General features: G+C 37.5%; 1 protein-coding gene across 49 annotated transcripts in view; it reads left to right on the forward strand.

Annotated features, from left to right (window-relative positions):
• The window catches only part of IQCH (IQ motif containing H), a 245,590-nt gene that overhangs the window by 52,354 nt on the left and 167,879 nt on the right, over positions 1–25,357 (forward strand). The window lies entirely within an intron of this gene.

The raw sequence follows: 25,357 nt of genomic DNA on the forward strand, positions 1-25,357 counted from the left end.
GCAAGATGTGAGTTGCTGTAGAATTATACCAGTTCTTTGGTTCTACTTTCCAAATAAATATATATATAATGCAATGTAAACTTAGAATCTTTTATTTATTCATGAGGTTGAATTTAATACTATTATGATTTCTAGATTTTATGAGTCATATGTTATGCAGTGTTTTCCACTAACTTAGTTGGGTAGCAACCACACTTCACAAATCATAGTTTCATTCTTTACTGTTTCACTTGGGGTGTACATAGTAATCTCTCTCTCACTGAAAGCATATTCATTTCTGAAATGATAAAGTAATAGAAAGTGAGGCAATTGTGTTAATGTCAAATGATTAGAAGAAGCACTAGAAGTAAGGGGTGGGGTGGGGGTGGGGGTGGGGAGTGGGAGTGGAGAAAGAAGGGCGATTTCAAAACATGATTGTGTTTTAAGCCCATGCATATGGCCACAATTACAGTCACAACATAATTTGGCAACGGTAGCAGAATTAGATTTAAACAAATTGATGTTACACTGCAGTAATTCAGAATGAGCTTGTGGCATTTATAAACCATAACAAGAAGCAGAGTGAATTAATAAACCCTTCTTGTCACTAAAAATAATAAAAGGGAATAATTGCTGAGATGGAGTTAACTTAACAGATGACTATAGTCAGCATCCTTTCAGGCTAGATATGGGAAAGTGAAGGTCACCCCCATCTCAGATGACAAAGAGGGAACATTTTGTTGGTAAACAAATTAATCTTTTGAAAGGTCGCCATTTGTTTTAAGTTTTTATCCAGTTCTTGTCATCTGGAATCAGAGATTGACTGTCATTTCACCAGGCAGGGGTGCAGTTGAGGCAGACAAAGCTGCTTCTGTACGTATCAGCATTCCTTGACAAAACTCAGTGCCTGATTGTGATGCTATGGGCTGCTGGTTTACAGCTGTCTCCGGACAAGAATGGAGGCCCACCCTTGAATTCCAATAAGATGGGCCTGCATATTCCGCCTGCTGTAAGCTGGCCCTCTGCCCACAAGTAAAATGTATTGTAGTTCAAGCCAGCAATTATCTCTTTTACTTCCTTCTGTGCTGCTTCTGTTCTCTTTTTCCAAAAACAGATGTGGGTATTCACTCAAGTTCTGCATCTATTCTTTCTCACACCTGCTGAGGCAGAATTTTGACAGAGGTAGAGTTTGAGGGAGCCAGCAGACAACAATCAGATGCAATTTCTTTGAGAGCGGTTTAAAAAGAAAATGTTGATTTTTCAGGAAATGTGGAGTCAGCATCTTGGTCCCCCTCCCTTTTCCCAGGAGCATTTGGTAAATTAAATTAGTTGAACAAAAGGAAATAGCTTTAAAGACATTCTGAAATGCCATATCCTATTTATGACACACAGTCATCACCCAAGGACTGTGGTGGCATGCACAACATCCCACTCCTATCATTTAAAGTGAGCTTTCTCTTCAGGTTGCTTAGAAAGAGTTTTTGACAAAGGAATGACTTTTCATGTCCTTCCTGATTCACGCCTATAAAATATATTCCACTAATATGGCAGTGAAGGTGGTGGTGGTGGTGGTGGAGGTGGTAGTGTATTGCCTTTGTATGTTGTTGCTATTCAGAATTTCAATTCTGCATTGGTTTGGAATAATGGGAAAGCTGAGGAAAGTGATGGAATGTTGGCTGGTGGATGGCTGTCTCACTAAAGCCCATTGCTCTGGGAGCAGGGAGAGGCAATGAGAGGCTATAGCCTTGTCAGATAACATTCATAAAAAAAAATCTAGCTGTAGTGAGTTCTTTTAATTTCTTTATAGTGGTATGTTTCTTGAGCTTCTCTGCCATGATCCTGTATGCATTCCCAAACCAACCCTATGCTGAACTGAAACCACTTTTTAGCTCTTAGAATAGTGATTCTGGGTCAGACTGCCTGGTGTGAATCCTTACTAGACCGGGATCTCCCAGAAACAGTCTCCCTTTCCTCATGTAAAATGTCCACAATAAAAGTATCTATCTCATAGGATTGTATTGAGTTTTTAATGAGATAATTCAAAGCACTTAACAAAGGTCCTGGTACAAAGAAGTGTTCTGAAAAATATTAGTTATTACTATTGGCAAGTCTCATATATTGTATTGTGCCATTGTTTTATACTGTCATTTAAAACATATTATTGTAGGGGTCCAGGGAGGGAACCAGAATATTGCTGAGGTCTCCTCCAGGGATGCTATTTAATATTTTACATGATTATGCTTTCTTTCCCACACAGATATGAGGACAGGGACCTTGTTGTCTGTTCTGTTTGTCTGTTTTTCAAATCCTCCCCTGCACCAAGCAGTGTTTTACACATATTAGGTATTAAGGACAGGACTGATTTGTCCCCTCCTCTGTCTAGTCTCTGCTCTGAAGCTTTATAGACTGATGTTGAGTTTTGAAGTGAAGTAATGATTTTGCTGGCTCCTAGTAGGCCTAGTTGCACAGGATACCCTCTCCATGGGCCATCTGATAGGATTTACCTAGTGAAATGCTGGTACTACTGGATTCCTGTTGCAGCCTTGCCACTAACTAACTAGTGTTTCCAAGAGCAGGTTACTCTGTCTCACTCATTCTCATTTTTCTGTTTTATGAATGGGGGAAGCAAGATGGAGAGGCAATCTGGTGTGCTGGGAGGGGCTTGGAGCTGAGTAGATCAGAGTTTGGGTCCTATCTGCTATTTTGCAGTTACTGAACCCTAGGTAAGCAAATTACATTTCAGATCCGGTGTTCCCTCTTTTGTCAAGTCAAGATAATGATGCCTACTAGATAAGGGTGCTATGGAGAATACAGATAATATATTAACATTGCTGGCACATAATGGGTACCTAATAAGGTTCTTACCTTCCTGAAAAATGAATTAGTGTTAAAAATCTCTCATTTCCTTCTTCACACTTATGCTTTTAGAAAAGAATCTGATTTGGCTCCTTTTACATCCTAGTGTAAGTGAGTAATAGGATTTAATGTTCATTTTCAAATTGTTAGAGAACTCCAGTGAGTTTCAGAGGGGTTCTAAGCATTTAATTTGCATTTGATTTTTAATGATAAATATTTAAGCATTTTAAGTGTAATAAAGAAGAATACCTACATATTTCAATTGATGCCAAATTTTAATGCATTTGATCATTTGATCGTCAGTGGGTTAATTTGTGCTTTCAGGCTTACTCTGAGTGTGTGTGTGTATATTTGAATTTCCCATAAAGGTGTTTTTTATTAGATAGGGTGTAGCTTTGTACTAGTCATATTTTGAAATTCAGATCTGCTCATATACACTCCTGTAATAATCATACAAATAAATAAGCAAAGATTAAATAAGCTAATATGTGTGAAGGTCATAAAGCAGTGCCTGACTCCTCGTAATCATTCAAGAAACATTAATTGGTATTAGTATTAGAACACATGTGTGCTACTATCAATTAAAAGCCAGGCAAGTTCTCTGGTGCATACTTTTGGCACAGCATAATAGTCAAGTATACAATTACAATAATATAGCCATATCATGATAGTGTAGCATCACAGATTGTTTCACTGCTCGATTTAAGTTTGGGTTGGTTCTTACACGATTTGAAATGAGCTATACAATCTTTGACAGTGCAAGGTTGCAATGTTATTCTGTTTACAACTGCAGATAAAAGTCAACAATGAAGCATAATGTCAAAATTTGGACTCAACATGCAAAACAAAATTAGATTTTTTTGAAACTCAGTGACTGTCTGAAAGAGAAGGGTGGCGAGATATCTGAAAAGAAATTTAAATGGGATGTGATAGAACATCCTAAAATGTTACATGACACATTTGAGAAATATTTTTGGTAATTTAGCTCTTCAATTGTAGTAGCATTTATTAAGTTTGCCAGACACAGTGTTTTATGTACACTATCTTATTTAACCCTTACACCTCTAAGTAGGTGCCGTTTTTATAATCATTTTATAGATAAGGAAACTGAGACTAAGATTAAGCTACTTGCCTGAGGTTGTGTGGTAAGCAAGGGGAGTCAGGATTCAAATTAATTATGAAATCTATTTGTCAAATATCCCCCAATTGACTACTTACCAACTAATCCTTAATTATTAAGGAATGTAAGCAGTTGGTAGATATTGTTAGTGATTCTATTTTGAAACAAAAAATTTCTACTCTTTTAAAGTTTCTGGATCATTTTAATTGAACTAAATTCTGAGATTATAACTACCATAACAAATTGTTAGCTATTTGAAATTACTTATTTGTTAACATCTGGATTTTCTACATCTTGTGCAGGCAAAATAAAATATATAAACAAATTGTATTCTGTGATAGATGTAAGACTGCAGTTATTTATAACTCTTGATTTCATAATTTGTCTTCATCAAAACAGCCTTATTGTTTCCAGTGTTGGTTTATATTGCTATAACCAGAAATATATAATATAAATACATATATAGTAAATATATAATATAAATATTTATATAATATATAATGTAAGCACATACTATATTTAAGTAAATTATATACATATAGGTACATAATACTATATGCAATTGTTACTTATATATGTTTTGACATACACAATTATACTAAATTCTTATAAAATTTGCATTTACTTATTTATCAGCATCTATTTAAGGTTGCATTTGAAAAACTTGTTCTACTGCTGAAAATAAATTTGCAAATCTTTGGCATCAAGTATTACCTCTCCCACGGGTATTTATTTTTTAACAAGAGCAAATCCGCTACTTAATTAAAACAAAGGAGTTAGGCTCTATTAAGGGATTTCAAGCATGAGTGGACAGAGAGAAGAGGGATTTGGGGGAATCCAGGAAGAGAGCCTTTGCACTGCTCTGAAATCATTCCAGGTCAGCAGCCACCTGCTAACAGGACTAGGCCTGCTCCCCTATGATATACTTTTACTTTGTGCCTTTTCACTTTATGACTTGGGCCTTGAACTTGAGTATTTGTTTGATTACATACTGAGAGATAGTGTTTCTAACCTCAAAATTAATTCCACTTTGAAAAGCCAAATTTAGGTAGACAGAGAGACCTGTGTCACATCTATGGTAGGTTTAGGGTACAGGGGTCCATGGGTAGAACTGTATTTCAATAGACAGAGGGAACTGTGTCACACCTATGATAGGTTTAGGGTACAGGGGTCTATGGGTAGAACTGTATTTCAGTATAATAGGTTCCCATGTATTTTATTTAATCCATTTATAAAACATTATTCTGAGAAGGGGTCCGTAGGCTTCACCAGATTGCCAAAGGGGTTCACGATGTCCCAAAAGTTAGAGCCGTGATAGATCTTTTCTTTCACGCAAAAATCCAGTGTGGGACAAAGTATGCATCAGAACAGAGAAATATCCTAAAAACCCTGTATTCTTTATGGGTGAAATATCCACTTCTCTTAGTTGATGGTGCCAAAAATCTATGGAAAAGTGGATACGTCTAGACTACCAGCCCAGATTTTTATAAGAATTACATCTTCTTGAGTTAAAATATAAAATTTATGCTTTTGCCTAATTACTGTTGCTTTTCTGTTGCAAGGAGGAAAATAGAGCAGCTACAAAAGTGGTAATGCTTGCAATAATATAGTAAGTGTTCTGTTTAAAATGAAGCAAAGGAAAAATACTTCAGCAAGTAGCGTGATAGCATTAGCCACACGAGAAATGGGACTAATAGGATTGTTTTTATCATGGTCCAGGTTAATTATCTACTGAGAGGTTCTTGAGATGAATAAATACTATTGCTGTGTTCTCCAGTATTCTAACCCATTGTACCTTAAACTGTACTTGAATTCAAGTATACATTCCTAGCCTTTTAAAACCTCCTTGGTAGAATAGAAGTAAGTACCCATAGACTAGAGTGATTTGCCCTACATTTTCTTTAAAAGCATTGCCTCTGAATTATACTACAGAATGTGTAAAGTAAACCCAGAAGATACTTACTTAGAGAAGATTCCTCTCATTAGGCCATAAAGTTTGGGCAATATGACCTGAAAATACCAGATTTATATAATTGATTATTTATATTAAAAGATTATATAATCTTCACAATAGCCTGAAAAATAAATCAGTTTATGGTTGGCAACTAAGAGGTCTGAAAACAGCCATGCATGCTTTAGTAGAAAGAGCCGTAGATGGAGAATCAGAGGACTTGGGTTTTCAATCCTGCTCTCAATTCTGGTGCTGTAAACCAAGTTAACATAGGTATACCACTTAGTCTCTAAAGACAAATTCTTTATCTACATACTGAAAAGATAAATTGGCTACTTCAGAATCATCGTCAGGGCCACAGTCCTGGTTATGTGACTCCCAGATTAATGCTCATTTGGTTCCTTGTGGAACCACTAGTCTCTCAAGGATCAATGTAATTGATGGATGGAGGCAAGCCTTAAGATAGGCCTTAGAGGAACTGATGGGCAAGACTAAAGGAGAGGTGTTGTGCATTTTAAGTACCAGAAGCAATACAAGCAAAGGCAGAGGTAGAGAATAGTGAGAGTAACGGAGGATGGCTTAGAGCTTTGCCTAATCAAGTTGTAGAAACCAAAAGATGTGGTTGGCTGTGGAGGCCAGTTGATGGATGGCCTTGAATGGGCCACTGAAATCCAACTGTGTGATTTTCAGTCAGGATCATAGAAGGCAGGGCTTAATGCAGACAGCTTCTGAAGTTAGATCACTTCTCCAGCTGCTTTAACTGAAGGGCAACTTTAGAATTCTTTAGAATGATCTCTATCCCTTGATGTCCTCATTAGTTATTAAACTTTATTTCCTCTCCCTTTGGCTATAAAGCAATAGTACTTTTTTGAATAACATTATCTCCTGAACTTGTTAGATGATCATAAAACTGCCTAAGTAGAGTTCTGCAGGCAGCACCTTCCCCTGACCATTTACATACAACTCTCTGTCCCTTTCATATAAATGGCCACTCAGAACTGGCCAGTCTAACTGGATGGCTGGGATTTCCTCTCAGTCGCTCTTACTTTCTGTCCTAATGCTGTATGCCCCACTACTACTTACGATTCTGCCTGTAACCTCATCCCTGATCCCTACTTCTCACCCCTCTCTCCAACATTAGATAAAAGCAGGACTTGTTGGGCAAGAGAAGTGGTGGCAAGAGAAAAGGATAGAGAGTAGGAATGGCTGATTCCTCACACTTTCTGACCCCCATCCCCCACCCAACTCTCCTATTGCCACTTCCCAGCCTCAGCACTGGACAGTATGAGCCTCCTCTCCCACTCTCACCCTCTCCCCAACTCCCTTGTCTTCCCAATCTAATAATGCACAGAAATGCCCAAGAGACTATCTTAATCCAAATGTTTTCTGAAAGATGGGTGTGTTTCCAAACTTATCATCTCTTTGTGCTAAATGAAAAAAAAAAAAAAAAGGAAAAGTGGTGTTCATGGAACAGGCTTTTTACTTCCTGACATTTTTTTATTTTATATAAGCAGTAAAAACCCTTAGAAAATGTCCAAATTGTTCTTATTTAAAATAGGAGTCACAACATAGTTGTATTGGGTCAGGCAGATAATAAGTTACTGAAATGACTGAGTGTAAAGGCTAGGTCCACATTACTGGAGTGCTGAACTGAGGACACAGGCCTTCCCTCCAGGAGGTAGCCACCTTAGCTCCAGCCTTTTGTGGCTGGGTTTCCAAAAGAAGCTGGAAAGTCATGCTTATATTTTTTGTGAAATCTAATTTTTAAATGTGTGATCAGATAATTTTCTTAAACCCTGTGTAGTTCGAAGAAAATATTCTTTAGGCTATTCCTGTCTTGCAAGTCAACAATTTAAATCCTCTGGTTCAGAAACAGGAAGAGATATGGTTTTAGGTATGATAATATTGATGTCTTATAGGCAGCTGGCTGGCAACTTAGAGCCCATTAGTCTGCTAATACCTTAGTGAAGCCCAAGATCTAACCCTTGACTTTATAGGATTAGAGATTTGATTTTGTTAGAGTCAGTCAGTCTCTTGGGTACAGCTGAACTCATAAGAGACTGATGTACAAACTGAAATGCCACTTTATGTATTCTGAGGAGAGCTATCATGGTCAAACAGACCTGAATGTTCAAATCAGCCTGATCTGATGATCATATTTTCTCCTTATTAGAAAGCTACACAGAATCCAGTTAGAAGGCTGCTTAGTGAACAGGGAAACCGACTAAGGTAATTAGTTGGACAGTCTTCTTGGTGAGCAGCAGAATCACACTTTTATAGTCTGATGCACCCATCTGTGAAGCTACATTTGCCAAAAGGATATGAATACATCCCTGTAAAGTGAGTGCTTTATGGATACTGAGAAATTCTGACTCTCCAATTCAACTTTTTATAATAAATATTAATAGCTACTATCTGCTTGGGGTTGACTATGTGCATTATGTTATATCACATTAATCCCTGTGGAATGAGTGATATTATCTCCATCTTACTGGTAACGAAACTTCAGTATAGAGAAATTAAGTTACTTTCTCCAATCATTCAATTAGTAAGTGATAGAACTCAGAATCAGGCTCTATCTGATATTAGAGCCTGTGTTCTTAATCATTGCCTTCCTTTTTACTACTTTCCTGCTATGAAATACCACTCGCCTTCAGCTGATGTCTTATGTCTTTGATAACACCAATTAGACTACATTCCCTTTTTGAATCTTTTAAGTCAGCTTCTGCATGGATCTGTCCACATTGATCATGTATCTGTTTTTCTAGTTTAACACTCCCAGTTGGGGTAAGGGGTGGCATATCTCCTTGTCACTAGTTTATACGTCCTATCTGAGTAATTATACTATCCAGAGGATGAGAGAAACCCTGGCTGGAACAAACAGAATGTATCAGGAGGAGAAAGAGAAAAATAAGAGGCAAGAGGAAACCAGCCCATAGGGGAAGTATTCTTGGGCGATTTCTTGGTAAGAAATGCTGCTTGCCTTATCTCCTCATCTTCCCAAAGCCACCAGGAGTTACTTTTAGAGAAAAATAATTCTCCTTTCTCCTTGTGTAGCTGGTGAGAGGCCCAGATATGTCTAATGGTTGGGCTCAGATGTACTAATACGTTATATGAGCTTGCCTGGGGACCTAACCACTTTAAGATTGTTCCTAAGAAAACTCAATTTTCTGAGTTCCAAAATGCCCTTTTCCATTTCTCACTTAAGATGGGGCTGACCCTTATAGAAGATTATCAGGAGGAGTTGTATAGTGAAAACAGTGACCCAAGAGAGCACTAGCATTGTCTTCTCCACTCATTTAAAAGTTTACTCCATATCTAATACTGGGTTAGTTTAACATAACCATAATTTTGGGCGGGAGGTTTTACTTTTTAAGATAAGGATTTTCAAACTGTAACCATTTTACTTGTGGAATTATGTCATCTAATTTATGGAATTAGCATTTAATCTAAACATTTACATCCCAGGGAAAGTACCTATCACCAACTTTCTACCATCTTGGGTTTAGTATTCCATTTATCCATAGTTTAAAGTGTAGATACTGGACTTTAATAGAAGGGAATATAAATTAAAATTTAGCTATAAAGCAATAGCTAACATTTCTGAGGGCTTCTCTGAGTTGGGCATGGTGTTAAGTACACTTTACATGGATCATCTCATGTAATCTTCACAGTAACCCTAAGAGGTAAGTACTATTCCTACTTTCATTTTACATTTTGGGAAACTGAGGCAAAAAAGCAGTTAAATAAAATTCACCCAAAGTCATACAAGCTAAAAGTCAAAGGATCATAATTCAAACTCAACCAGTCGGACTTTCAACGTAGCATTCTTTATCCTTATTCTATACTACCTTCCAGGTAGCTTTGAGGGTGGTGATTTTGGCCTGCATTTGAGGGACAGATCTGGGCCCAGTCAAAGATTGCTTTCTTAATGACCAAGGAATTCAATGAGGAAATTTCTCTGCCCCAATCTGAGGCAGAAGTAAAAGATCAGAGTATTTAATAAAAGGCTGTGTTAACTCAAGGACTAGAACAAGAAGATGAGCTAGTACTTTTAAGATGAAAACTTCCCCAACTACGTTCATATCTCTAACTTCAGACATAATGTCCAACCTTGTCAGAATGCAATATAAATTTGCATTTATTTGTGTGTGACTTTGAATAATACCTTGTTAAAGACCTGTATAATTGAGTGAGAACTATGTTAAGTTTTTCTTTTTCTTTTTTCTTTTTATTTTTTTGAGACGGAGTCTCACTCTGTAGCCCAGGCTGGCGTGATCTCAGCTTGCTGCAACCTCCACCTCCTGGGTTCAAGTGATTCTCCTGCCTCAGCCTCCCGGGTAGCTGGGATTACAGGTGCACACCACCATGCCCAGCTAATTTCTGTATTTTTTAAGTAGAGATAGGGTTTCACCATGTTGGCCAGGCTGGTCTCGAACTCCTGACCTCAAATGATCTGCCTGCCTCAGCCTCCCAAAGTGCTGGGATTACAAGTGTGACCATCACACCTGGCCAGCCCTCTTTTTGTCCATGATAATGTCTATCCAGCTCTTTTAAGGTAGAATTAATTTTCTCTTGCCTAGGCCATCATAGCATGCTTTTAAAGCATTCACATGGTATACCTTGAATTGAAAAGGGACTTTGTATCTTTTCCTCTTGTTAGATCTCCTGGAAGGCAAGAGCCATATTTTTTTCACTTAAATATCTTCTAGAGTACCTTACAAAATGCATTATGCATAGAAGGTACTCAATAAATGATTAATTTAATTCAATAAAATGTAATTGAATGTTTGAAGAGGAAGGATTCTGTAGAGAAGTGACAGGGCAGGGAGGGTCTATCTAGTTTCATGGGCATGGTTTTGAGCCGTATTTCTCTGATCTCTCCATCTCCTTCTTCCCACCCCCAAGCCCTACACACGGCTTCCCTTAGGTGATTGTAGCACAATCCTAGGACTTATGTTTTGGAAGTGAACCCAAGGCCCAGGTAGTCAACATAGCAGCTGGCTTTAGGAAGCAAACATGAAGCTTTGTTCACCCCCATGCCCAATTTTCTGATTGTAACACTTTTTTCACATTCTCATTGAATAAAACTTGGAAAATACAAGGGTTGAAAGATAAAAAATTATATAACCTCAGTCCCTCCACCTAGAGATAATTATTATGAACTTTTAAATGGATTTGTTTTCCATGTTTGGATGTATGATCTTTCTCCCTTCATCCTTCTTGCCTTCCTTTCCTTCCTTCTCCCTTCCCTCCTTTTTGTTTCTCTCTTTCTCTTTCTTTCTCTTCTCCCTCTCCACAGTCCCCTCTCTAATGAGGAACACATGTACCTAGTAATAATCTTCACATAAAAAATGGGGGACCTATGTGAAGAAAACTCCAAAACTTTAATGAACAACATCAGAGAACACTTGAATAAATGGAAAGACATATCATATTCCTGAGAAGGAAAATGTTTATAAGTATGCCAGTTCTTCCCACGTTAATCTTTATGTCCAATGTAATTCCAATCAAAATTCATATGGGTTTTATTTGGTTTGCATGGAATATTAATTTTTTTCAACTTGCTAATATTCGTCATCTTGAAGAATAGGCAAAATGCCTCTTTTTTTCCCCCTAAAGATTAATGAAGGTGAACTTTTCATACCACTTATTAAAACATGTAATAAAATTACAATAATTATTTCCATGGGTAGAAAAATTGATAGATCAATGGAATAAAAAACTCAGCATAGATATTGCCCTTAGTGTAAGAAATAACTTGGAATGTAATAAAAGTGACACTGTAAGTCAATGGGAAAGGGAGGACTTGTTAGATGAATGGTGCCAAGTCACTTGGCTAATGATTTAGGGAAAAAAAATTAGATTAAATCCTATCCTTGCACTCTATACAAAGAAAACTCCGGATGGGTTAGGCTAAAGTAAGATGTTTGAAAAAGAAGAAATAAAGAAATTAGGGCCGGGTGTGGAGGCTCACGCCTGTAATCCCAGCACTTTGGGAGGCCGAGGCGGGCAGTATCACGAGGTCAGGAGCTCGAGACCATCCTGGCGAACATGGTGAAACCCCATCTCTACTAAAAATACAAAAAATTAACCAGGCGTGGTGGCGGGTGCCTGTAGTCCCAGTTATTAGGGAGGCTGAGGCAGGAGAATGGCATGAATCCGGGAGGCGGAGCTTGCAGTGAGCCGAGATGGGGCCACTGCACTCCAGCCTGGTGACAGAGTGAGACTCTGTCGAAAGAAAGAAAGAGAAAGAGAGAAAGAAATCCTTAACATCGTAACCTCATATAATATTGACAATCCTCATTACAAGAAAAGTCCATGTTTATATTACGCTCCAATCCTAGATCTGGCACTAATTCCTAGGTGATATTCTTGGGGCAAATCACTTATATTTCATGGGCTTTGGTGTGTTTATTTGCCAGTTTGAGATACTGGATCAAATCATCTCTAAGATCTCTTCTAGTTCTCACCATCCATAATTCTGATCGAAGTCTGTTTCCTTTGGTTTCCTTCCTTCCTCATTTATGAACACCAACACGTGACATGCGAGACTGAAAAGCAGACCAGGTGAAACTGTTTTCTGCACTGATTGTGGAAATAAAGTTCACAGAAGGTATTGTTTTTTCAATTTATGCATTCAACAGAGCATTTGTTGAGTGCTTTCTATATATGCAACAAAATATGCAACCTGTCCTCATCACTTTTACTTGTTACTACTTTTAATACTCAGAGCATATTAGAGACATTGTCACTCCCAATTTCCGAGTCATCTAATTTACATATGGCTCTTTCAGAATTTGAAGATATATTTTATTTTGACAATCTGATTCAGAATCTAGAAAAATTATTTGAAGAGAAATTGTGAAAAAGGATAAACTCTTACACACATACATACACATACAATATTTAAATGATCGAATGAATATTCCTTAAAAATTGGCTTCATTACTAAATGAGTTAATTTTTTTAATGGACCGTATTTGAGGTTAATCTCTTCATTGACTTCGGCAAAAATACCTGAACTGTAAGCGCTCCTAGCCTCCTTTCAGGTTTGCTTAGGCATCTCTTCCACAGACTTTACTGATACAGCATAGAAATTATGGCAAAGCCCAGTGGAGTCATTGAAGTAAAAGTCTCAATACTGCTCAGGAAGGGATGCCAAATTAAATAAAAAGAGCCCCAGCAGTTCTGCAGCTGCGTGCCAACCCAACTGCTGGGATGAGGTAAATGAGGACCAAACTTTATTTCACTTATGACCCCAGCCAGTATTTAAACAAAAATGCCTAGAGACTGGCACACTGCTCTGTAATAAGGAATAAAAAGCAATAGCAAAAATAATTATAATAAATGATAAACTCATTCCCAAAGTCTTTCTTAGATCTTAACTGAAACGACTACCATTTAAACTCATTTCTTCTCATGTGGTATCAAGTATACACATTTTTTCTTATGAAATGTAATAGTCATGTAAGTGAAATGGACAGTACTTTATTCTCTAGTAATTACTTTTCCAGATTAAAATTTCTGTTGGAATGCCACAAATAAATATTATTAAATATAGTGAGAAAAAATAGCAACAAGGAATCATTACATTTTTGTCAACCTGAATTCCTCAGAAAATTCTGGGTCCAGTGTGTCTCAAGCGCCTTTGAAGAAAAGTTTTATGTAAAATCAAGTTATCATTTGTCTTTTATTAATAGCTTTACAGAATGGGCTCTTATTAACAAATTATAGCTATATCATTGTTAGCTATGTGTTAATCCTTGGATCATTTTTTTCCCTAAAATGTAGCCCAAAGAATGCTGGTTCTTTGGAATGTTAATAGGTATTCCATGCAAAAAGAGTATTGTGGTCCCATAAAATTGGGGAACATGAGGTTAAAGATAGTCAGTCTGATTTTTATACCATTAAGCCACCTGGAGTCACTAACATGCTGATGTGCCTTATGAATCTTTAAGAAGGGGGAATGCAGTTAGCAATGTTTCCCAAACTTCCTCAGAACCCCTTTCTGCAGAATAGCTCACAGAACTATATTCGGAGGAACACACTTTAGGAAATTTTGCTTAAGTGCTGGATTTCATAACAATTTTAATGGAAAATTTTCTAGACTATATTACATACTTTCCTTCAGTAGTCACATTTTACCATAAGTTACTGTTTTTTGGGGGGGATTGGGACATCATAATAGCTCTACTTTATGTGATGCGCTGTATGGGGTCTGTGAGACATGCGGATGCCCATGCTTCAGATAGCTGCTATGTGTTCAAAATAGTATTTCTGCTGCAGTTTCCTCCAGTCATTTCTATTCACCACATTCTTTAAGTCTGTGTTCACAATCCCCCTTGTCACTGCTGCTGCTAGAACTACCCTTTTATCATCCTAAAACACCTTCCAGCTTTGCAAATTATGATCCCATGTATGCCTTTTCTTCCTTCCTTCCTTCTTTTCTTTTCTTTCTTTCCTTCCTTTCCTTCCTTCCTTCTTTCTTTCTTTCTTTCTTTCTCTTTTCTTTCTTTCTTTCTTTCTTTTTCTTTTTCTTTCTTTCCTTCCTTCCTTCCTTCCTTCCTTTCTTTCTTTCCTTTCTTTCTCTCCCTTTCTTCCTCTCCCTTTCTTCCCCTCTCTCTCTTTCCTTTCCCTCTCTTCTCTTTCTTTTTCTTCTGTGTTCTCTCTTTTTCCTTAGGCCCTGCCTGTCCTGAGCTTTGGCAGCAGGGTGCCTTGGCTTTTATCAGAAGCCAAATGGCTACACTGTTTTCTCCAGGTTATTGAATCAACCAATCCCAGCTTTGCTTCCACTCACACTTGGAAACTTTTCATTTAGTTCCCTTTCCATATTCATATCTGTCCTGTACAATATACTCTGTACAGTTTCAATCTTTTGAAATTGATTGAAACTTATTTTATGGCCTAGGACATCATTTATGTTGGTGAATGTTACATGTGCATTTGAAAAGAATGTATATCCTACAGTTGTTGGTTTGTGGTGTTCTATAAATGTTAGGCCCAGGTAGCGGATGATGATTTTCAGCACATGCTGATTTTTTAAAAATTAATTGTTCTACCAATTACTGAGAAGAGGCTTTTAAAATCATCAACTCTAATTGAAGATTTGTCTATTTTTTCCTTTAGTTCTGACAATTTTTGTTTTACATATTTTGTGTTAATATTATTAGAGACGTTCACATTTATTATTGTTGTGTTTTCCTGGTTATAAGAAACTTTCATCTGTTTAAGACTCTTTCATGAGTTTCATCTGTTTAAGAAAAATCTCTTTTCCTCTCTCATAGTTCTTTTTGTCTTAAAGTCTACTTTGATATTAATATAATTACTTCATCTCTATTTTGCTTACTGTTTGCATGGTATATCAGTCTTTTCTGTTGTTACTTTCAACCTGTGTCTTTAAAATTAAAATGCATTTCTTAGAGTAGCATTTAGTCATATCCTGTTTTTTAAGTTCAGTCTGATAATCTCCGCTTTTTGAGTGTTTAGTTCATTTCCATTTAATGAAATTTAGATATGGTTTGATTTAGAACAACTGACACAGGACTTTTCTTGTCTACTTTGCCAACTGGGGACCTCCACAACTGGCGACATACTCCCTGGGCCTTGCTCAGCCCTGGGCCCTGACGCTGGAGGTGCCCTGCCCACTCAGCCCGCCTAGGTTACATACAGCTTTTGCCTGTGTTCAGTTGTTCCTGAGCTCTTGTCCTGCATCCAAGAAGAATGAGATCATGCTAACAATTTGAAGGTTGAGGAGGGCAGAGAAGAATTTTATTGAGCAACAGAACAGCTCTCAGTGGACAGGGGATGTGGGGGGTGGTTCCCCACCCCCACAGTTGGGTGGTTTATCTTCCAGTCTTGCTGGGTCTAGGGCTTTTTATGGACTCAGAATGGGGAGTGTGTGCTGATTGGTTTGTGATTATGCAAAAGAGGTTAAAGGGAAAACACCACTCAAAGGTGGGCATGACAATGTAAAAAACCAATTAGGAAAGGGTAGGTGTATGTAAAATAGGTGAACAGTGGGTTCAATCGGAGGAAAGTACACCAAATGGGAAGAAAGGTTCTCAATCTGGTCCAAGGATTTACCTGAGACTTGTAGCTAGGCTTTAAATTGTCTCAGCCTGAAGGTCAGTTTTCACTGGGGACCTGCCCCTATCTGCCTAATTATTTATCTGCCTCCTGCCACTATCACAACTATCTTTCTATTTGTTTTCTATTTATCCCATCCATTTTTTGTTCCTTATTCTTTGTTTTCTGACTTAGGGTTACATTTTTTTTTTTTTTTTTGAGACGGAGTCTTGCTCTGTCGTCCAGGCTGGAGTGCAGTGGTGCGATCTCGGCTCACTGCAAGCTCCGCCTCCCGGGTTCACGCCATTCTCCTGCCCCAGCCTCCCGAGTAGCTGGGACTACAGGAACCCACCACCACGCCTGGCTAATTTTTTGTATTTTTAGTAAAGACAGGGTTTCACCGTGTTAGCCAGGATGGTCTCAATCTCCTGACCTCGTGATCTGCCTGCCTCAGCCTCCCAAAGTGCTGGGATTACAGGTGTGAGCCACCGTGCCCAGCCAGGGTTACATATTTTAAAATAATTTTTAACATTCCATTTTAAATCTTTTATGGCTTTTAAACTATACCTCTTTATATTATTTTTAGTGGTTGCTCTAGGAATTACAATATTCATCCTTAACTTACCAGAGTTTCTTTGGAGTTAATATTGCACCAGTTCACATAAAATGTAAGGAATTTGCAACTATTGACCTCCCAATTTTTTGTGCTATCGTTATCATCTACTTTACATATATTATGAAATGCACACTGTATAATAATTTTTGTTTTAAATAACCAATTGTCTTTGAGAGAAATTAAGAGAAGAAAAAGATATTATCTTTTATATTTGCCATATATATCTGAGTTGTCATCTGAAGTCATTTTCTGTCAGCTCGAAGAATGTTTTTTTTTTTTTTTTTTTTTTTTTTTTTTTTTGAGACGGAGTCTCGCTCTGTCGCCCAGGCTGGAGTGCAGTGGCGCGATCTCGGCTCACTGCAAGCTCCGCCTCCCGGGTTCACGCCATTCTCCTGCCTCAGCCTCCCGAGTAGCTGGGACTACAGGCGCCCGCTACCACGCCCGGCTAATTTTTTGTATTTTTAGTAGAGACGGGGTTTCACCATGTTAGCCAGGATGGTCTCGATCTCCTGACCTCGTGATCCGCCCGCCTCGGCCTCCCAAAGTGCTGGGATTACAGGCGTTTCTTTTTTTTTTTTTTTGAGATGGAGTCTTGCTCTGTTACCCCGGCTGGAATGCAATGGCGTGATCTCGGCTCACTGCAACCTCCACCTCCCGGGCTCAAGTGGTTCTCCTGTCTCAGCCTCCCAAGCAGCTGGGATTACAGGTACCCACCACCAGGCCTGGCTAATTTTTGTATTTTTAGTAGAGATGGGGTTTCACCATGTTGGCCAGGCTGCTGGTCTCGAACTCCTCACCTTGTGATCCATCCACTTCAGCCTCCCAAAGTGCTGGGATTACAGGCGTGAGCTACCACGCCCAGCCTCAAGCATTTCTTAAAAGAAAGCTCATGCCTGCTGGTAACACTTGCCTGTCTTTTGTCCAAAAAAAAAAAAAGTCTTTAGATTGGCCAAGCACAGTGGCTCACACTTATAATCCCAGCACTTTGGGAGGCCAAGGCGGGCGATCACTTGAGGTCCAGAGTTCGAGACCAACCTGGCCAACATGACAAAACCCCGCCTCTACTGAAAATATAAAAATTAGCCAGGCGTGGTGGCACATGCCTGTTATCTCAGCTACTCAGGAGGCTGAGACAGGAGAATTGCTTGAACCCAGGAGGCGGAAGTTGCAGTGAGCAAAGATAGCTCCATTGCACTCCAGCCTGGGCAACAATAGTGAGACTCTGTCTAAAAAAAAAAAAAAAAAAAAGTCAAAAAAATATTTAGATCACCTTTATTTTGAAAGATTTTTCACTGGGTATAGAATTTGGGGTAGCCATGTTTTTTGTTTTTTGTTTTTTCCTTATTCAGTGCTTTAAAGTTCCATTGTTTCTGATGAGAAGTCAACCATTATTCAAATAATTGATCCTCTGTGTGTATAATGGATCTTTTTTTCTTTTCTGGCTGCTTTCAAGATTTTCTTGCCTTTGACTTCCAGGGGTTTGATTATCATATGCTTGAATGTAGTTTTCTTTGTGTTTATTCTGCTTGGGGTTCATCGTATGAGTTTCTAGGATCTGTAAGCTTCTATTTTTTTAACAAATTGAGCAAGATTTTGGCCATTGTTTCTTTAAATATTTTTCTCTATGATTCTCTCCCTCCTCTCCTTCTGGGGCTTCAATTACATGCAGATTATACCACATGACTTTGTCCTACAGGTCACTGAAGAACCATTATGTAAAATTTTTTTTCTTGTTATTTGGATTAGGTAATAGCTATTGATTGCTCTTCAAGTTCCCTACCCTTTCTTCTGCCTACTCAAATTTGCTGTCAAACCTATTTGATTAATTTTTTATTTGAAATATTTTACTTTCAGTTTTAGAATTTCCATTTTGTCCTCTTTTATATACATTTAATTTCTCTGCCAAGATTTTCTATGTGTTCATTTAGTATTATTATTTTTTAAGGTCCTTAAAATATGTATAACACATATATCTAAACATCATCTTGTATGCTTTAAATATATGCAATTTTCATTTGTCAATTATGCCTTAATAAAGTTGGGGAAAAAGCTACCTTTGTCAATTGTTTATGTATAGCATTAATAATACAGAGGTTAAAAGAATAGTACAATGGATAACAATATAACTATTATCTAAAATGAAAATACACTCACTTTTGAAGTATGTACATATAATTATTTATAATCATATATGTATTGTTTGCTAAGTGTCTGCAAGTACATTATACTTACGATACTTTATCCTAAAGAGTGCATCATGAGTCTCTTCAAAACAAGAAATATTCTGCATAACCAAAATGCCATTATAACACCTAAGAAAATAAACAATAACTTACTAATGTAATCAAATAGCAACTTAATATTTAATATGTTTATATTTTATTTTTGATTTAAAATTATAATTTTCATTTGATGCTTTATTACAGAATGTCCTTTGATAATCTGGGTTTTATAAATTCTAAGTATGTGCCATAGACTTTTATCATTTTTGGCATAAAATCTCTTCAAAATTTCTTTCCTCAAAATATTTAATATTAATTAGAGATTTAGAATATTTTAGAAATAGGAGGCTGTTTACATTAATCTTTTCTTTTTTTTATTATTACACTTTAAGTTCTAGGGTACATGTGCACAACGTGCAGGTTTGTTGCATGTGTGTGCATGTGCCATGTTGGTGTGCTGCACCCATTAACTCGTCATTTACATTGGGTGTATCTCCTAATGCTGTCCCTCCCCACTACCCCCACCCCACAACAGGCCCTGGTGTGTGATGTTCCCCTTCCTGTGTCCAAGTGTTCTCATTGTTCAATTTCCATCTGTGAGTGAGAACATGTGGTGTTTGGGTTTTTTGTCCTTGCGATAGTTTGCTCAGAATCATGGTTTCCAGCTTCATCCATGACCCTACAAAGGACATGAACTCATCCTTTTTATGGATGCATAGTATTCCATGGTATATATGTGCCTCATTTTCTTAATCCAGTCTATCATTGATGGACATTTGGGTTGGTTCCAAGTCTTTGCTATTGTGAATAGTGCTGCAGTAAACATATGTGTGCATGTGTCTTTATAGCAGCATGATTTATAATCCTTTGGGTATATACCCAGTAATGGGATGGCTGGGTCAAATGGTATTTCTAGTTCTGGATCCTTCAGGAGACGCCACACTGTCTTCCACAATGGTTGAACTAGTTTGCTGTCCCACCAGCGGTGTAAGGGTGTTCCTATTTCTCCACATCCTCTCCAGCCCCTGTTGTTTCCTGACTTTTTAATGATCGTCATTCTAACTGGTGTGAAGTTTTCAATTTAAAAAATCCCCTGAAATCCACAGGGAAACATTTTTTATTAATTCTACAAGCAGCTTATAGAAAACAACAATTTTCAGATAAATATATAAACATATTTCAATATCAAATCAGCCTATTATTTTAATTAACCTAAATTGTTAATATGCACTGAGTTTCACTACAATATTTTAATGCTTTCTATATTTTAGTAAATTGATTTCAGATTTTAGTTTACCTTGCAAGCATTGTTTTTGAACATTGTTGTCAAAATGTGAAGATTTACTAAAGGTTTCTGTTAATTTTAAGGACTGATCAATATGAATATATTTACTTAAAGCATTGAAAATTTTGCTTAAAATATAAACAGAAATTCTTAATCTAGAATATCCTATGTATTTTTCAGATTTCTATTTACATTTGTTAAATGGAGGCTCGCTGTAGGAAAGAGAAGTATAATTCAATTTATAATTTAGGTATATTGTATTAGCAGAGAGTATATTAGAAGTGGTTATATTAGAAGTGAGTACAAGTCATAAGGAAATTCAGAGACAAAATCAAGTAAATATTATTTCTTTTTTCAATTACAAGCTTTCTGAGTTTGTGAATCACCACAGCTTAAGTGTTACCCATTATGCAAAATTATTGGTATTTCTTTTGGTCATCTATTTAAAAACCTAAAATATTTAGACGCATGGACATGCAATGTCTGAATATTTTGATACTCCATGATTTGATGATACATTGCTGCATAATAAATCACATCAAATCTTAAAAAAAATGTATAACAGCAGCTCTAGAGTCCTTATCTGCTCATTCTGATATCAGAGTCATCTTAGGATCTGTTTTTATTGCCTACTTTTTCTTTTTACTGTGGACTGCATCTTCCTATTTCTTTGTATGTACAAGAACTTTTATTGTTATGAACATTATAAATGATACGTTCTAGAGACTTGGAATTGTTATCTTGCTTCCTAAAGTGCTGATTCTTATTCAAGTAGGCAGTTAATTTGGCTAGATTCAAACTCCAGACTCTATGCTTGCTGTGGTTGGTAGCAGCTGAAATCTCTGCTCAGTTTTTAAAAATCTTTAACAGTTCCATCCTGGCTGGGCTCCTTTAAAACCTCTTTCAGATACATGGAGCTCAGAGGTCAGCCAAGGATTTATATGTCATTTATTTGCAAATTTTGGAATCTCCTGTCCTTCTTGCAATTTCCTCATTTCTATTATTTCCCCCTATTTTCAGCTTTTATGACAGCACTAAACTCCATCCTCTTGACTTTCAAGCCAGTAAGACTGTGTTTTTCTTCTTGAATTATAGCCACTCTGCCTCTCATAGTCTGAGAAGTACTTCCAGGCCAGAAATTACACACACATAAATCTCAACTGTTGAAGTTCCCTTCTTTCAAGATCAGCTACCCTCTAGCTTCTGCCTGCTTTCATTCTCAGTGCCTTCAAATAGTTGGAGTTTTGTGGGGGTTTTTTGTTTGTTTGTTTTTAGTTTTTTTTTACATTTTGTCCAGAGTTTGTTATTATTGTCTTCAGGAGAGAGAGTCTTTTATAAGCTGCTCCACCATTACCATAAAAGTAATACTTGCTATTGTATTACCTTTATCAAAATAGAAAATATTTGCTACTAATATGTTCATTTTAATTGCTCCTTCCCAGAAAGTCTTAAGTGATTATTTTTTAAAACATTCTTTGCTCTTTTTCTTCTTCAATTGAGATAATAAGACAGAATTAAATGAGTTTTGAATTGCATAATGCCTTCAGAATAGTATACAAATAATTACAATATATGTTATAAATGTAACAAGATAAGTAAAAAGAAAAACTATAGAAAATCAGAGGAAGAAGAGATCAGAAGTGATTTCCTACAGGACATTACGTTTTAGCTAGTTGTTAAAGGGTGACAAGAATTTAATAGCAGAGCCTAGAGGAGAATATTCTAGAAGGAACATTGTAAGAAATGCAAAAAAGTGCTAGGTGAGGCTCAAGTCTTACTGATAATATGTATAATTTATGACTTAAAATCAATACTTAAAAGTTCATGGCATGAACATACTGCTGTACACAATAACATGGTGAATCTCACAACCAGTTTTGAAAGAAAAAAGCCAGATACAAAAGAATACATACTGTAATAATCTATATAAAGTTTGAAAACAAAAACAATAGGTGGCAATAGAATTCAGAATGCTGGCTGCCTTTGAGTTGTGGTAGTGACTGGGAGGGAGCACACAAGGGGCTTCTGGTGTCTGTAATGCTCTGCTCCTTGCTCTGGATACTAGTTACCCACAGTGGTCACTTGATAACAATTGATCACTTGTGCCTTTTAAAAAATGAATATTGTGGCTGGGCATGGTTGCTCACACTTGTAATCCCAGCACTTTGGAAGGCTGAGATGGGAGGATCACTTGAGCCTAGGAGTTTAAGACTAGCCTGGACACCATGGTGAAACCTAATCTCTACACAAAATACAAAAATTACCCAGGCCTGGTGGTGTGCACCTGTAGTTCCAGCTGCTCAAGAGGCTGAGGTAGGAGGATTGCTTGAGCCCAGGAGGTCGAGGCTGTAGTGAGCTGTGATTACACCACTGCACCCCAGCCTGGGCAACAGAGCAAGACCTTGTCTCAAAAAAAAAAAAAAAAAATGTTGTACTTCAATAAAATGTTTACATGGAAAAAAACCCATTCCTGGTGTGAAAAATAATTTATGGAGTGCATCTCCATATATTAATTCATTAATTCCTCACAATAGCCTTATGGAAGAACAGTGATGGTGAATTTTATATAAAATAGGATTTTATAAATTCAAAGTATCATGATATAGAAACCAGGTCTGTCTGTCACTCAGGCTGGAATGTAGTGGCATAATCATAGCTCACTGTAGCCTTAAACTCCTGGGCTCAAGCAATCCTCTCACCTCACTCAGCCTCCCAAGTAGCTGAGATTACAGGTGCATGCCCAGATAATTTTTTTTATTTTTTGTGGAGCCTGGATCTCACTATGTGGCTTAGTCTGGTCTCGAACTCCTGGCCTTAAGCAATCCTCCCACATCACCCTCCCAAAGCACTGGGATTGCAGGCATGAGCCGCTGCACCTAGCCAAATTCTGGCTTTATACATAAAGTTTGAAATAATTCAAATTTGAGTGAATTATATACACACACACACACACACACACACACACACACACATACACATATATAGTGAATTATATATGTGTGTGTGTGTGTCCTGTATTATTTAGGATATGAGCTCTGAAAATGTAGAAAATAACAATAGATTAAATACAACCATAATTAACAGTTTGAGCATAGAAGTTTGTGGCTCGTCTGGCAGTTCCACAATGTCAGGTCCATACACACTTTCCATCTGACTGCTCTGACCTCCTGGACAGGCATCTTGTGATCTCAGGTGGCTACTCGGCTCCCACCATCATGTCTTTATTTCAGTCAGTAGAGTCAGTAGGTTCCTATACCACTGGCCAGAACCTTGTCTGAAAGCCACAGAAAGCTGCAAGGCAGTCTGGGAGATGTAATTTCTGGATGTCAGCCAGCAGTCTTTGCCATACCTGCCATTCTTTGCCTGTCTTGAATTATGTGAGTTCAGAATTATGAAATGCTTCCAGAAGCAGATCCTTTACATAAAAATTACTTGCCCTGTGGATAAGAGGATTCCTATTTTACAGAAGATAAAACTGAGACTCAGAGAAGTTAAATAACATACACTCTGCACATTGCTAATTAAGTGACAGAGCTAGGAATCCAGTCCAGTGCTCCAAGCCCAAGATTCTTGCCTTTATTATAGATGCCTCCCCAGGGAATTTTCTTCTGTCTCCAAGAATGCTGGTAAACCTGACCAAGAGGAAGTGAGACTCCTACTATATTTAAGTGGCACCAAGAAAGACCTGAGAAAGCTGGCAGAGTGGTAGGACATAGGGTAGAGCCGGTGACCTAAGCTGTGCTTGGTGAAAGCATCAGAAACTAAGAAAGTGCAGTAAAAAAACAACAAAAAACAAACAAAAAAGCCCCACTGGGCCATGAAGCAGTGACATGCATTTTTCATTCTGCCTCTGAAATTGATAAACTGTATGCTTTGGCTATTTTTCCTTTCTGCTTCTTAGTTTTTCTCTTCCATAACATGGGGTTGAAGGTAGGGAGGGATGGCCTTATCTTCAACTAAGTAAGCAAGCCCTGATGGAGGATGTTTCTCAAGATCTCAAGACAGTCAGGAGAGCCTAAAAACTTTAACAAGGACTGCATACCTCAACAGAGGCTTACCCCCATCCAAGCCCTCAGGTAACAGAAAGGTAGAAAAAAACCCAGAATGCCCAGTTCTCACATGTTGCTGGGAGAGATCACACACTGGTACCAGATAATGGGAGAGGAGATTCTACATCACAGCAAGTAGAATGTCTGGACAGAGCTACCCAAGTATGCACAAGAGAAAAAGAAATGATATGGTCACTATATGGATTTCCTGTGGTCTTTGTATTTTCTCCAAGTCAGTATTTCACCCACAGCTAACGAAAGCAAGGGAGGGGAAATGGAAGGGAGAATTAGGGGCTGCAAAAGACAAAGCCTAACCTAGAAAAAACATAAATGAAGGAGCAGAAGGAATTTTCTCACAATTACTTCACATTATACTACAACTTAAAGAGAACATAAATTAATTTAAACTAGAGCTCAAACATGAGATGATAAAATAGCAGAATAAAAAAGGGATATAAGGGATATATATCCTTGCAGATATAAGGAAACAAATTGAATACCAGAATACTTTATGGAACTCATAAATAAACTATAAATACAATGAACATAACAAACACTGCTGAATATTAAAATACTGACATAGAGAAAAGACTTTAAGTACAGTAAATGCAGAAGAAAAAGACAAAGGAGGTTAATTAGAAGCTAATAGATATACCTATTAGTTTGGTACAAACTATAACAAAGAAATCCAAAAATATAATGACTTAAATAAATTAGTGTATTTCTCATTCTCAAAACAGTCCACAAGTGAGAAGTCCAAGGCTGGCAGGACAGCTCTGCTCTACACAGTCATTCAAGATACGATTTCTTTCATCTTGATCTCCATCATCTCCTCATTACAGTAGTTACAGGACATTCTAATCCCAGTGGTGGAAGCTGGCTCCTCTCCACACCCACATTTCAGCCCTTAGGAAGGATGATGATAGTACTGCCAAGCACTCTGAGGACATGACCCAGAGGTTACACAGATCACTTCTGCTTACATCTTATTGGCTGGAATTTGGTCACTGGTCCACATTTAGCCACAGGGGATGCTGGGAAATGTATTCTGTAAGTGGACAGACATGTACTCAGCTAAAACTCAGGATGTCCTATTCTAAAAGGAACCAAGTACCACAATATGAAAGATAAGGATGAGCCAACATTTAAGGATATTTGGTGTCCCTAAACCAGAGAACCCAGAAAATGAAAGAGAAAGGGTATTCGATAAT

The sequence above is a fragment of the Pan troglodytes genome, chromosome 16 (assembly GCF_028858775.2).
Source record: "Pan troglodytes isolate AG18354 chromosome 16, NHGRI_mPanTro3-v2.0_pri, whole genome shotgun sequence".
NCBI lineage: Eukaryota > Metazoa > Chordata > Mammalia > Primates > Hominidae > Pan > Pan troglodytes.